We start from the raw sequence: 13,872 nt of genomic DNA, 5'->3' as shown, positions 1-13,872 counted from the left end.
TTCGCAATTTCACCTAAGATTCTAATCATTTAAAGGATAAATATTCATAACTTTCCTCGAAAATAAACATTTTATCGAAGGAAATTTGGCAACTCTCGAATGTTGATACGGCGTTTTGCCTTAGCACGGCAGTATACGAGTTGACAACCTCGTTGTTAACCCTAGGAGGTTTTCTCCACCAGCTCCCCCGCCTACCCCAGCCATTGTCCTGCTCCCCTGGCAATTTACATTTTTCTCGACATATTTATGCATTTCGTCGGGAAGTTATGGAATGCCACAAAACGAAACACGCGAATGCACAAATTAGCGCGCCGACGGTTTTCTCAGCCGCACCAACTCCGGCCTTTCTAAACGCTGATTGCTGGGACTTTTCCTCCTTTTCCCGAGATGCAGTCGGCGCTGAATGTCATTCGGACATTGACGCGCTCCACCGTCAAAATTTACGGTACCATTCCGCGGCGAGTAAGTAACGATGCAACCGTTTTCGTCTGACTGACAGCATCTGCTCTACATCTATCCAATTAGCGTCTGGGTTCGATTCCTGGAAAATCTGAAACGCCTCCGGCGTGGAAGTCGGAATGAACTAATAGTTCGCATTTGATTGTGGTTTAGATTGAACTGAATTTTTTTTTTCTGAAACGGACGCGTCGTATTTTACTGAAAATAGCGGCGGAAAAACTTTTTCTCTTAAATTGAACGAAACAATTCTCCTCGGTGTAAAGGAAAGTTTTCCTGCCTTAAAGAAGCTTCTTTGATTTGGAAGAAAGTTTTTCTACTACTACACTGAAAAAAAAGTACGAGGTTGATGGATGATATGGACATTTCCAATTAATTGTGGTAGTACCCCGATTAATTATGGTAGTACCCGAATAAATCAGGTAACTAACCCAAATGTTGCGAGACTACCCTAACTTGAGTTGCGGTACTAATACAATTAATTAGAAATGTCCTTATCATCCAACAAATTGGGGTAGTACCACAATTTTAAGGGATAACCCCTGACACTTTTTCTTCCGTGTCACTAAACTGCAAAAACGCGTAACTTGTTTACAGGGTTTCTAAATATTTTCGCTCCCAGATAATATCAAACTGAGAAAAAATAAGAGTCCGTATTGAAAAGAGAAAGTGCGTGACCACCAGACTGCCGTGCTAAGGAAAAACACCGTATGAGCCTTCAGGCGTTGCCAAATTTCCCTTGACAAATCACTAATTTTCAGGAAACTTTTTGAATATTTTTCTAGCAATTTCTCAGAATTTTTTTTTTGTAATTTGATCTAGAGTGTCTGAAAATTTCAAGGAAAAATATTCATAACTTTCCTAAAAAATGAACATTTTATCGAGGGAATTTTGGCAACTCTCGAATGTTCATACGGCGTTCCTCCTTAGCACGGCAGCAGATCTCTCCGCGCTTTTTTTCCAGTCGATCAGACACCCGACATCGCTGTTTCTTTCCCTATGAAAAATAACCAAGACCGTATACTTTTTTCGAATTTAGTAATATTTTTAGCAAAAATATGTTCACGGCTGACTTCTCGAGGATTTGGCGTTTCTTTCGGTGTACATATAATACAATCCCTTTTTACTTCAAAAAATGCCAAAGATCTTGATTTTTAAAATTTCAATATTCTTCTTTTTGCGGGTCGATTTGTTTTACCAGAGAGTTCACGAGACAGTCAAAAACATCGACCTGAGTGGAAGAAAATTGACGTTTCAAAAATCAAGATCTTTGGCGGGTTTTTTTTGCGGTAACTGGAACGTGTTATACATCAATATTATAGAAACGCCAAATCCTATAGAATTCAGTTTAAAAACAGCGTATGTACCATTAGTTTCACTATACACATGAGTGTTTTGGCGGATGAGCCAGACATTGTAGTTCCTAATTGCAAAATGAAGCCCATTTAGTCCTAATTTCGAAACTAAATATAGGCAGGAAGTTGTTAGCTTCAGAGATTCAGACAGAGATTATCGTTTTTGCAGTTGCATCGTCGTTGTGATTAATGTTTTCCAAAGATAAAGCGAATTGCATTTTTGTCGAAATATTTCCCTACAGTTTTCTTTTGTTCCAAACGAATGGAGCCTCCAACACGTCGCAACACAGGTTTAAGTACAAATACTGAGCTCGCTATGGGTCTGAACAGCTCCGCCCCCATCAACTTAACAATCTTCTCCCCAAAGATATCGGGCAACCCATCAAGCAGCGCGCCCCTTATCCACCCAGTTACGCCCTTACGCGATGCCCTTTGTTGCTTCATGCATGAAGATAAATAACATTAACATTAATAGATGAGAGAAAAAATTAATCGTGCGCAGTATTTTTTTTTCGCTGGGTTGTTTATCTTGTCTAAAAGTCGTGGAATCTTCAAATGCGAAGGCATGCGGCTAATTACCAGTATTGCCTCGCTGAGGAAAAACGCTGTACAGACATTCGGACTCTGATGCCAAAGTTACCTTGGAAAACATGGGATTCTTTTCTCTAGATTTTCAGGGAATTTTCATCGCATTTTGTTTCAGTGTGTGTGAAAATATTAGGCCTGAATATGAATACAGGGTTGCTACAGTCAGAGGAAACCGGAAAATGTTAAGGAGTTCTAAAAAGTCGGGGAATTTGACGAAAGTGTCCGGGGAAAATTATTAAATCACTTTTATTAGCTTTCTGGAATGGATTTGACGTTTCGAACAATAAATTTTGCTCAAAAACTGTTTCTAATTGTCACCAAGTCCAACCAAGTCCAAAGTGTTGTGTTCCAAAGTCACCTTTACTTGCTTTCTCGAGGGGTTTTGACGTGTTGAACAATTTTGCCTGAAAACTTTATTTCTAACTAAGACTTTTTAACGATCTGGCATTTTTTTCTGTTGTCAGGGAAATTTGCCAAAATAAGTCACGGAAATCCGGAAAATGTCAGGGAATTCAATTTTCTAAATTTCTTGGCAACCCTGACCATGTCCAAAACATGCAGAAAGATCCGTGAGGATCCCTGCAAACTCTTTCCATATTAATATTTGGACGTATTTCTGTCAAACGGAACTATGTGAATTATGACATGAACCCTGTTATGCATATATTCTTATGGGTCCCAGGGCTCATGTCTCAATGCACATAGTTCCGTTCGATAGAAATTCGTCCTATCGCAAGTAGTCTCCTGAAGCCGCGGCTTTACAATGATTACAGAGGATTTGGTTGTTTTTTCTACCTCTGCGTTAAAGTCTCCGAACGTCAGTGTGTAACAACGTGAGCCCTGTTATGCATATATTCTTATGGGTCCCAGGGCTCATGTCTCAATGCACATACTTCCGTTTGACAGGAATACGTCCATTTCAGCGAGGAAAATTCGGCAACTTGGAAAGGCCCTTACGTGGTTTTCATCCAAAGCACGGTAGAGGACTCGGGCGGGCGTTCGTCATAGAATCGACCTTGGTCGTGGTCGTTTCCTAGGATTCGGAGGGCGTGCGAACGGCCATTGTTCCGCGCGGAGTGCGAGATGGTATCAACCGCGGCGCGGTCGGCCTTCGTCGAAACGCGACGAGGTGGGAGCCGAAGACGACGCGACGTCGACGAGAACGTTGATGCGTCAGCGCCGGGAAAAGTTACTGGGTCACAATTTCGCATCAAAGTCCCGCAATGGCACAAGTGTCGGCGTCGACCATCATTACCGCAAGTTTTCAGGCTCTCCCGCTCAAGAAGAGAGCCTGAGTAGGTGTGATGCCAATGCAGCCGTGCTAAGGAAAAACGCCGTATGAACCTTCAGCAGGGTTGCCACAGGCAGGGAAAACCGGGAAATGTCGGGGAATTTTGAAAAGTCAGGGAAAATGACGAAAATTTCAGGCTCTCCCGCTCCAGAAGAGAGCCTGAGTAGGTGTAATGCCAATGCAGCCGTGCTAAGGAAAAACGTCGTATGAACCTTCAGCAGGGTTGCCATAGTCAGGGAAAACCGGGAAATGTCAGGGAATTTTGAAAAGTCAGGGAAAACTAGGAAATGTCAGGGAAAATGACGAAAATATCAGGGAAAATTTGTTAAGTCACCTTCATTTGCTTTCTAGAATGGATTTGAGGTTTCGAACAACAAATTTTGCCTGAAAACTATTTTCAATTATGCCTTCTCAACCATCCCTCACAGCTTCAATTGTTAGGGATTCTAAACCACATGTGACCAAACGGGGTTTTATCAACCGGAGTGTTTATATTTACATTTTCCCTGCGTTGATAAAGACCACGGTGTTTCCTCACGATTTGCGCGCGGAAGCGTAAACGATTTTGAATATTGTGTAGCACCTTAAAGCGCAAGGGTTGGGTGGAACGAATCCTCTTACAAAATGTTCACCTGTGTCGTAGTATTGTTTTTGAAGCAGGAAGCTCAAAAAAAAAAAAAAAAAAAAAAAAAAAAAAAAAAACCGCTTATTGCTTACGCAGATTGTAAAGTTAGGAGTATATTTCCCGATGCGCTTATCGTGATTTTTGAACCATTTTATCGGCGCGGAACAACCCTCCTTTTTGCTCTAGCTGAAGTTTTTAAACATTCGTATCAGTGGCGTGGCGTGCTTTGCGATATATCGATCGATTTGCCATTTAAACCTACGGGAAAGGATCGATAGACAGGGTGTTCGCAGCGAACACCTTAGTAATCAATTATTTACCATAGCTTTAAATGGAGAAATATCGATAATCGATCATTCACGCCTCGCCACTGATTCGCATTGGCTAGGGAAAATTTGCGTTCGCGAATTTTGCGATGCTTACCTTTTTGTCAAAATTGTTTGTAGAACGATTCGCGTCTCTTTTATGGCTTCGATTTCCAGCGTCATTTCCCCGTTTTTGTATTTGTAAAGATCTTCATTGGAACACATTACACCTACGTTAACAAAACATATACCCGATCTCTACAGTGTAGGTTATTTATACATGTTTATGGTTTGGTCCAACAACGCCAATTTTCAAAGGAATAAAAGAAATTCACTCGCGTTCCGAGGAGCCGATTACATTCTTCCTCCTTCAAGAGTTCCCACTTTCTTATGCTACCCCTTTAAAATGAAGGAAAATGGAAAAGGGAAATGTTCCATTGGAGAAAACACGAGAAGAACAAAAAGGTTACATTTCGTCACCTTCCGGCCAAAGTATCACAAGCGCCATGCGACGTTTAAAAATTTCCGTCATTTCATTTTTTTACAGTAAAATTGTTGGTTGAATCTATTTGAAAAATTTCTGTGAATTTTATCGTCAGTAGAAAGAAAATACAGTGAAATTTTCGGAACATTCGTTGAGCAATTTCTCTATACACAGGAAAAAAACATATTGGATCTAAAGTCCGGACTCTTAAAAACATCGACAAGAAAAAATACGCTTGATTCAATCAGATTTTTGCTTAAATTAAGTACCAAGCCTCTTAATTTGAGCGGATTTCCTTTTGATTTAAGCTTAAATCTGATTGAATCGAGAGTATTTTTTCTTGTCAATGTTTTCAAGAGTCCATGACTCTAGATCCAATGCGTTTTTTTTTCTAGTGTAGAAAAATAAAATGGCGGCGGAAATTTTGAAACGTCGCATGGCGCTTGTGATACACTTTGGCCGGAAGGTGACGATATGTAGGAGTGAGAACGAATATTCTGTAGCGAGGAATCGCCAAGTTTGGCCGGAATTCTCGCGGTTTCGCATGCATCTCTTTCCAACAATCAGACGCATTAATGCTGAAAAGAACTACAAGCATATGATTTGCATGGAACTTAGTTCCTTTTAGCATAAGTGCGTCAAATTTTCCCGCTCAGTTTAGCAACAAACCTGATTCACATGTCAGGAGCAAGAGTCCCCTGGGTTGATAGTGATTTAAACAGAGCTTATTTTCGGTATAATTTATGACGTGGAGACCATCGCGTGTATAATGTTGCCTTTGGTAACAAAACAACTTAAATGAAGTCTAAAATAATTCCTGATCCGTGTGATGATACATTACAACGTCTCAGCCAGATTCTTAGTTATGTTCTTCGGTCAAAATAGCGAAGCCGGGAGCGCGTGCAAAAAATTTTATGAGCACCGTTTTTTTTCGGATATTGCAGATATTCTTCAAATAAAATCGGCCGTAAAAAAGCAATAAAAATCTTATGAATAATTGAAGGTCAGGCTGGGAGGCTGTACTCGTCTGCGGTTACGGAAATTCGGCGCGTTTAGGCTGGTGAAATTTTATGAAACCGATCCTGATGTGCCCCGACGAATAAATCTCGGTTTGGACGAGGTTCTTCCCCTTTAGGTTCTGCTCCGCCCCGTCTAGGCTCCTTCGGAAGAGGGAATTAAACTGCCGTTTTGTCCGTCTTAAAATTATTGCATAATCACGTCATCGTTATGTCATTCTTTATCGTCTATTTTGTGGTTTCAGATGCTGAGCCGAGTGGGTGGCTGAAACCCTACCGCTGAGAAAGAAAGGAAACTCCGACGTGAGGTCAGAGATGAGAAATGACACGAGCTGAACACGTTCGAACGCAGAAAATCGTAAGTGATATCCTTAAGAGTTTTTCAAAAATATATCGTGAGGATTCTGTGATTCAAAATACAAATACATTGTATCTAAAGTACCATCAAGTGTTGCTGAAAGTGTTTAGCTGACCGTGTTTATGGTAGACCATACTGCCTTAAAATGGATTATCTCTCAAGCACGGAAATCGTATGCACAAAGTTTCTCTTTGCACCATCATTTCTCTAACTGTAGGGGGATATAAAGGTCGTATTTCTTGTTGTTTCTTTGACAGCTCTTTTCATAAGTTCAATAAAAAGCAAGGAAATTAGGCAACTTTTGATACTGTTCACTTTCTTTTTCCATGAGTACGCAACTTACTCTGCGACACAGCACTCGTCGACAGTGAGCGCTGAGTGAGAGAAAAAGTAAAACGCCTTCATATCTGAGCGTATGCAACGAGGATTGCCATGGAGCCCGAATAGTTGCATCCATCCAAGATTCCAGGGGTTGTACTGAGAGCTCTTGGATGCGGTCATTCTATTAACGTCAATATATTACTTTATGCTTCCTACTCTCATAGGAGCCCCCTCCCTCATATCGTATATCGTTACTTGGATCAAATTGGAACTAAAGTTTTGGCCGACAAATTTTCATTTGAAAATTGCACTAAGTGTACCTTGTATCTCGAGGATATTCACAAATGCATACTCGCGCATTCAGAGACTGCTTCGGCGATCACCTAATGAAACCGGAAATGCCCAATACTTTCGGGAAATAATGAGTGTTTCCGGTTCTCACCGGAAGTAACCAGGAATGCTGAAAATTTCCGGCAATTATTCATTTCAATCACACCGCAAATCGCACGCCGCAATCACACGCTGAATTTGGCAAGTGAATATGGAAGTCAACAGTCAGCATTCAACAGCTAAAATTCGTGTTGTTTTCATCCATATGTGTATCAAATGTATTCGGAACCAATCGATGAGATATATGCCGTTTTGACAAAAAATATAGCGTCCATCGAATCACCTTGAATGAAAAAATTCCCAGGTTTTGATATTATTCATTTATTATTTCCATTGTCGCTAGTAGGCATAATCCACAATTCGGAAGAAAAATGGGGAAATACCTTCAGACAAGCTCGTTTCCACACCACCTTAGGAGAGCCCGATCAGGTACTGCTCCCGGAGGTAGAGCTTTCGGCGCGTTTTTTTTAACGTGGTATCGCCAAGAGCCCTAATCCACGGGGGAGGGGAGAGGAGGGGAAGAGGGGAGAGGAAGGGAAGAGGAAAGGGAAGGAAAGAAAGGAGAGGGATGGAAGAGAGAAAACAAAATAAAACACTTACCAACGCTGCCGTAGCTCCATCCACTGCTGCATGTCGTTTTTGACACTGCCAAAAAAAAAGGTGTGCCCGCGGGAAACGGGAGTAGTGCCCTCCACAATTGATTAACGTGAATAATCATAACGGTATCTTACCTTCGGTTGCGGGAACCAGCGTCCAGCAGCAGCAGCACCTGAAACAGAGAATACAAAAAAGAAAAGAAAGGAAAGAAAGAAAAAAAAAAAAAAATTCGACGATCCCGGTACGATGGCGTCCAGCAGCAGCACCTGAAACAGAGAATACAAAAAAGAAAAGAAAGGAAAGAAAGAAAGAAAAAAAAATTCGACGATCCCGGTACGATGGCGTCCAGCAGCAGCACCTGAAACAGAGAATACAAAAAAGAAAGGAAAGAAGAAGAAAAAAAAAAAAAATTCGACGATCCCGGTACGATGGCATCCAGCAGCCCCAACCCCGGCTTCCGGCGTCCAGGTTCCTTTCCCACCTCCTCCCTTTTTTTTTTTTTTTTTTTTTTCTGTTCGTGGCTTGCTGAGATCCTCCGGGGCGCAACGCCCCGGAGCCGCCGTCGCCGGCAGGGGCGCCCGCCGGGACCCCATAAGGGTCCGCTGGGCGCCCCCACCCCCGACCCCCCGCGAGGGGGGTCAAAAAGCCCCCCCTTGCGGGGGGGCAAAGTGACCCCCCTCGCGGGGGGTCGGGGGCAGGGGACGCCCAACGGACCCACGGGGTCCCGGCGGGCGCCCCTGCCGGCGACGGCAGACCCCGGGACGTAACGCCCCGGAGGATCTCAGCAAGCCAGTCGCAGAAAAAAAAAAAAAAAAAAAAAATCCTACTCCTCCCCCCGTGATCCTAATCCGCGGCCCCTCCCCCCTTAGGAACCCTTCTCCGCGATCCTACATGAATCCCACGGACCCCCCTCTCCCCGGGAAAACCCCCCTTGGGAGACCCTATTCCGCGACCCCGCAACGAACCCCACGGACCCCCCTTTCCCCGGGAGCCGCCCCCTGGGAAACCTTACACCGCGATCCTTCCCAACCCCGACGACCCCCCTTTCCCCGGGAACCTCCTCCCTTAGCGAGCCACCCTCCTCCCCCCGAGCCCGCTTCTTCTGGAACAAACAAAAACATCAAGAAATATTAGTATGATTTGTAACAGGGGACAAGACTGGCTACTGGACTTCTAATTATTAAGCCCTCAGTATAGTTAAGAAACTGTTCCATCATCATCCATTAGAGACGTATTCTTCCTAAAAGGAATCATGTACATGGGATTCGCATGAAGTTCGTGAAGTTCGAAGCATGAAACATAGTTCATTTCAGCATAAATACGTCCAGTACTCACTTGTCAAAATTGTTGTGAGGACAACATGCCATGATTGGACGTATTTCTGTCAAACGGAACCATGTGCATTAAGACATGAGCCCTGAGACCCATAAGTATATGTGCATAACAGGGTTCACGTCATAATGCACATAGTTCCGTTTGATAGAGATACGTCCAATTAATGAAATTTACGTCTTATTTTCCCAAAATTTAATTTGAATTACAGTTACCTACTGTCTTTGGACTACACCATGTAGCTTCAACTACAATTTTGCATTCAGTTGTAGTAACTCAACCGCATAACGCAAAAAAACTAACTTTTCTGGTCCTTTTAAAAATCACCTATTTCGTCATCCCCCTCACGAAAGAACGTAACTATATTTCTATGTTGTCAAATTTTCCGTCAGATCTTGCACACGGTGCTGTAGGCGCTCTCATAGACTTAGTTTCTTGCCAATCTAAAAAAAAAAAAGAAAAATCAAGAAAGCAAAGCTAGTGAAGGAACATCTATTGTAAATTGGACGTGTTTCTGCGACACGGAGCTATGTGTATTGTGAGCCCTGTTATGCATATATTCTTATGAGTCTCAGGGCTCATGTCTTAATGCACATAACTTCATTTAGCAGAAATACGTCCAATTAACAGTCGAGCTCATGTGCAATTTTTTTATTTATTAAACATTTTTTTTGGCTGTCTGTGACGTTTCAAATCGTTGTTCATGTCTAATTTTTCATTTGCAAAAACCAAGCAGCAATTTTTCACGAAATTTTTGAGAATTGTCTTCTCTTTTTTGGAAATATTCATGGAGAATGAATCGAAGATACGTCGGCTAATTTTCTCGGAAAAAGTACAACACTATTGAGTATTTAAAAATTTTCAAACGATTTAATAGTGCTACGCATTCATTAAGTACAGCCATTTAATTTGATGTCATTCTCAATGCAAAACAATGACCTGAAGAGGGGTAAAAACATTACTCTCAGACTAGAACAATTGTAAAAATAATATGAATCATCGTTGATTTCATTGATGATTTCTTTCTTTGAAGAATAAAAGTACTCTACTGATTCATAATATTTTGAAATAGGCACGACCGTGAAATAGGAGAGGAAAATAATAGGATGGACCTAATAAAATTCAAACTTTCAAAACAAAATATTCACGGATAATTTACGATAACTTTACGATTCCAAAGAAGACATTGAAATTAGAAAAATTAAAGAGCGACGCCAAGAATAGCACAATGTGGGTCAGCGGGGATTTTTCTGAAACCGGGCCCAAACGATACCTTATGATACCCTAAAACTCTGGTAAAAATTTTAGCTTGAGTATACACACACGGTTTTTAAGAAATGAGGGGACAAAGTTGCCAAATCGCCAGCATTCTGGACTGCATTTTTACAGCAAAAAGACGGAGAAAAAGGACGAAAAAGTTTCACCTTTGACGGGTTTTGGCTGTAAATGTTCTTATTGGGCTCCTGTGCATATAGCTGTGTTCAGTTCCAAAAATTTCGGTCGTACAGTGATCCGAAATAGGGAGAAATCGTGGACAATTCAGGATTCTTTGTCAAATTTTTAAAAATGGAAGTAAAATTGACGGTTTCCTGCAGTTTTCATGGCTATCAAGGTTCTTATCGGTCCTCAATTTGTGTTCAGCTTTACAAATTTTCATCGCACAGTGGTTCAAAATGGGCGAATTAGTGGATAAATTAAGATCCTCTGTCAAACTTTTTAAAAATGATGTAAAACTGTTGGTCCCCTGCAGAGTTCAGATTCCGAACAAATTCATGTATTTAATTTTTTTTTAATTATTACTGTATGTCAGACCGTATTGTTTATAAAACTTTGTTAGAGATTAGATTATCAGATTTGTTATTATTAGGTGCTACAAAATCTAATCTCTAACAAAGTTTTATAAACAATGCGGTCTGACATACAGTAATAATTAAAAAAAATTAAATACATGAATTTTTCCGGAATCTGAACTCTGCAGGGGACCAACAGTTTTACATCATTTTTAAAAGTTTGACAGAGGATCTTAATTTATCCACTAATTTGCCCATTTTGGACCACTATGCGATGAAAATTTGTAAAGCTGAACCCAAATTGAGGACCGATAAGAACATTGATAGCCATGAAAACTGCAGGAAACCGTCAATTTTACTTTCATTTTTAAAAATTTGACAAAGAATCCTGAATTGTCCACGATTTCTCCCCATTTCGGATCACTGTACGACCGAAATTTTTGGAACTGAACATAGCTATATGCACAGGAGCCCAATAAGAACATTTACAGCCAAAACCCGTCAAAGGTGTAACTTTTTCGTCCTCTTTCTCCGTCTTTTTGCTGTAAAAATGCAGTCCAGAATTACCCCCTCATTTCTCAAAAACCGTGCGTATACTCAAGCTAAAATTTTTACCAGAGTTTTAGGGTATCATAAGGTATCGTTTGGGGCCGGTTTCAGAAAATCCCCGCTGACCCAAATTGTGCCAAAAAACGGTCATTGTTGGCGTCGCTCTTTTAAAATTTGAAAAATAAAAATTTCAAAATTGAAAAAATAAAATATTCAAAGATTAAAAATTTTAAGACTCAAAAGTGGGACTTGAAAATTTAAAAAAATAAATTTTAAAATATGAAAAATAAAAAGTTTCAGAAATGAAAAGTATACAGTTTAAATATAATGAAGATAGAAGGTGTGATAAATCTATTATCTGCTATACTCACATACAAGGAGCTTAACTCATGTCGCGATTCCGCTTGCTAATTGCACTGCACCACTAAACCACCGCACCATGAAACTACTGTACCACTAATCCACTTAACCACTGACCCACTAATCCACAGACCTGATCACCCATTGAGCCACTTCGCTCCCTGAATCCACACTGATTGAACTTTAGAGGTGGGGTTGCTCTTTTATAATCTTGGTCTGTAGCCACCACAAGCAACCCCAACCTCCCCCCCCCCCCCTGCTGACCACTCTTGCAATTAGGATGTCATTTAGAAACTATTTTCTTGTTTTCCAGTGCCGGGAAATCCGAACTTTTTGGAACAAAGGAAGGAAGGGACATTCCTTCTAGAACACCATTAGCCAGGAGTGCGCAAGAGCCTTTTGTTTTATTGAGAAGACGGCACCTCACGTGTCCAAAACAATGAAAGGGAACTGCCCTGCGAGTATTTTTTTTTTTTTTTCGGTCCATCATATCCCCGTGCTAAGGGAGAAGAACGGCGTATGGACATTCAAGCGTTGCCAAACATTCCTTTATAAAATACTAATTTATTTTTTAGGAAAGCTACGGATATTTTTCCTTGAAATATTGAGGTGTAGCGTTATTTTACGATCATAGGCGGATCCAAGGGGGGGGGGGCGTAGGAGTTCTACGCCCCATCCCCGATCGCTCGATTGTAGTGATATTAAAATTAATGATTGACTCAAGTACGTCTCGAAGACACGATCGTCACACTAAGCATCCGATGCGGTGCGACGGTCGTGACTGTGACGGTCGTGACAAATTTTAAACAAAAAAAACACAAACAAAATTTTAAAAATGTTAACTTCCACCGCCGCGCCGACCGCACTGTGTTGACGCAATGCGTGAAGTATTCATGCAGTCTTGTAGGCGCTATGCGTTTCATGCCGACTGCCGCGCCGCTCCGTTCCAGGTCAAATTGCGTGTTTGGTTTCTCTCTTATAACTCTACTAATTAAAGGTGTTGTCTCTTATAACACCGAAAGACGACAAAATTAGAAATTACTATACTTTTACTCTCAGAAAATGAGAGAGTTTGTCGCCTTTTCTCGTTTGTAATTTATTTTCTGAATCCGATTTTTCTCTCTCTTTTTTTGATACTTGCACTCAAAAAGATTGCAAAATTTGCCGCCCCCTTCATTTTGCCGCCATGGTTCGCGGCCCATGTGGCCACCCCTTAATCCGGCCCTGACCTCGCATGTTTCTCGCTTTCTCGCAAGCAAGAGCTCTCATTACAACCCCTGGAATCCTGGATGGATGCAACTATTCGTGCTCCGTGGTTGTCCTCGTTGCATACGCTCAAATATGAAGGTGTTTTTTCTTTCTCTTGCTCAGTGGTGACGAGTGCTATGCCGCTGACTGCGTTGCGCGCCCATGAAAAAGAATACAGAAGAAGTGGGAGGCATTTAACAGACCGCCTCCCTTGCCTACTTTCCTTGCGTCTTTTATTTATTTATCTTTACAAGAAACGTAAAAATAATTATGCCGTGTAATTTTCCAGATATGTTCCCGTATTTCTAGGGGTAACGTAAAAAAATTTCAAAAGCGTTTTGTTGCCTCGTTTTTCTATTAAGAAATGAAAAACAAGAATGATTCACTGTGAATCGTAGCCTTTCGTTCTTTTTCAAATTGAAAGTATAACACGCACTATGAGATTAACACGTAGCTCGATGTTGTTTATTTAAAAATTGTCGCTTTCATTCTATTTCTCAAGAGAATATCGAACGTTTTTCTTGATATTTCAGAGAAAATTCCTACAAGTATGAAGAAGAATTACACTGAATATCGTGCATCGTCGATGATTATTGATCAACCGTCTCTCGGGACAGTACAATACAACTAGAAATCTGCATCGTCTCAAACCAATGCAAGGTAAGGGTTTTCTATAGTTTCTATATCGGTGGTAGTAATAGGTACCTCATCACGTGGAAATGGTGGCATCTGCATTTTGTAATCAGGATCGCTTTCAATTTTTCGCATATGCAACAAGAGCAGAAGTTAATTTGTTTAATTGTTGAT

Source organism: Bemisia tabaci, chromosome 7 (assembly GCF_918797505.1).
Source record: "Bemisia tabaci chromosome 7, PGI_BMITA_v3".
Classification (NCBI taxonomy): Eukaryota; Metazoa; Arthropoda; class Insecta; order Hemiptera; family Aleyrodidae; genus Bemisia; species Bemisia tabaci.
The sequence above is the reverse complement of the archived record's forward strand: the minus strand, read 5'-3'. Positions refer to the sequence as shown.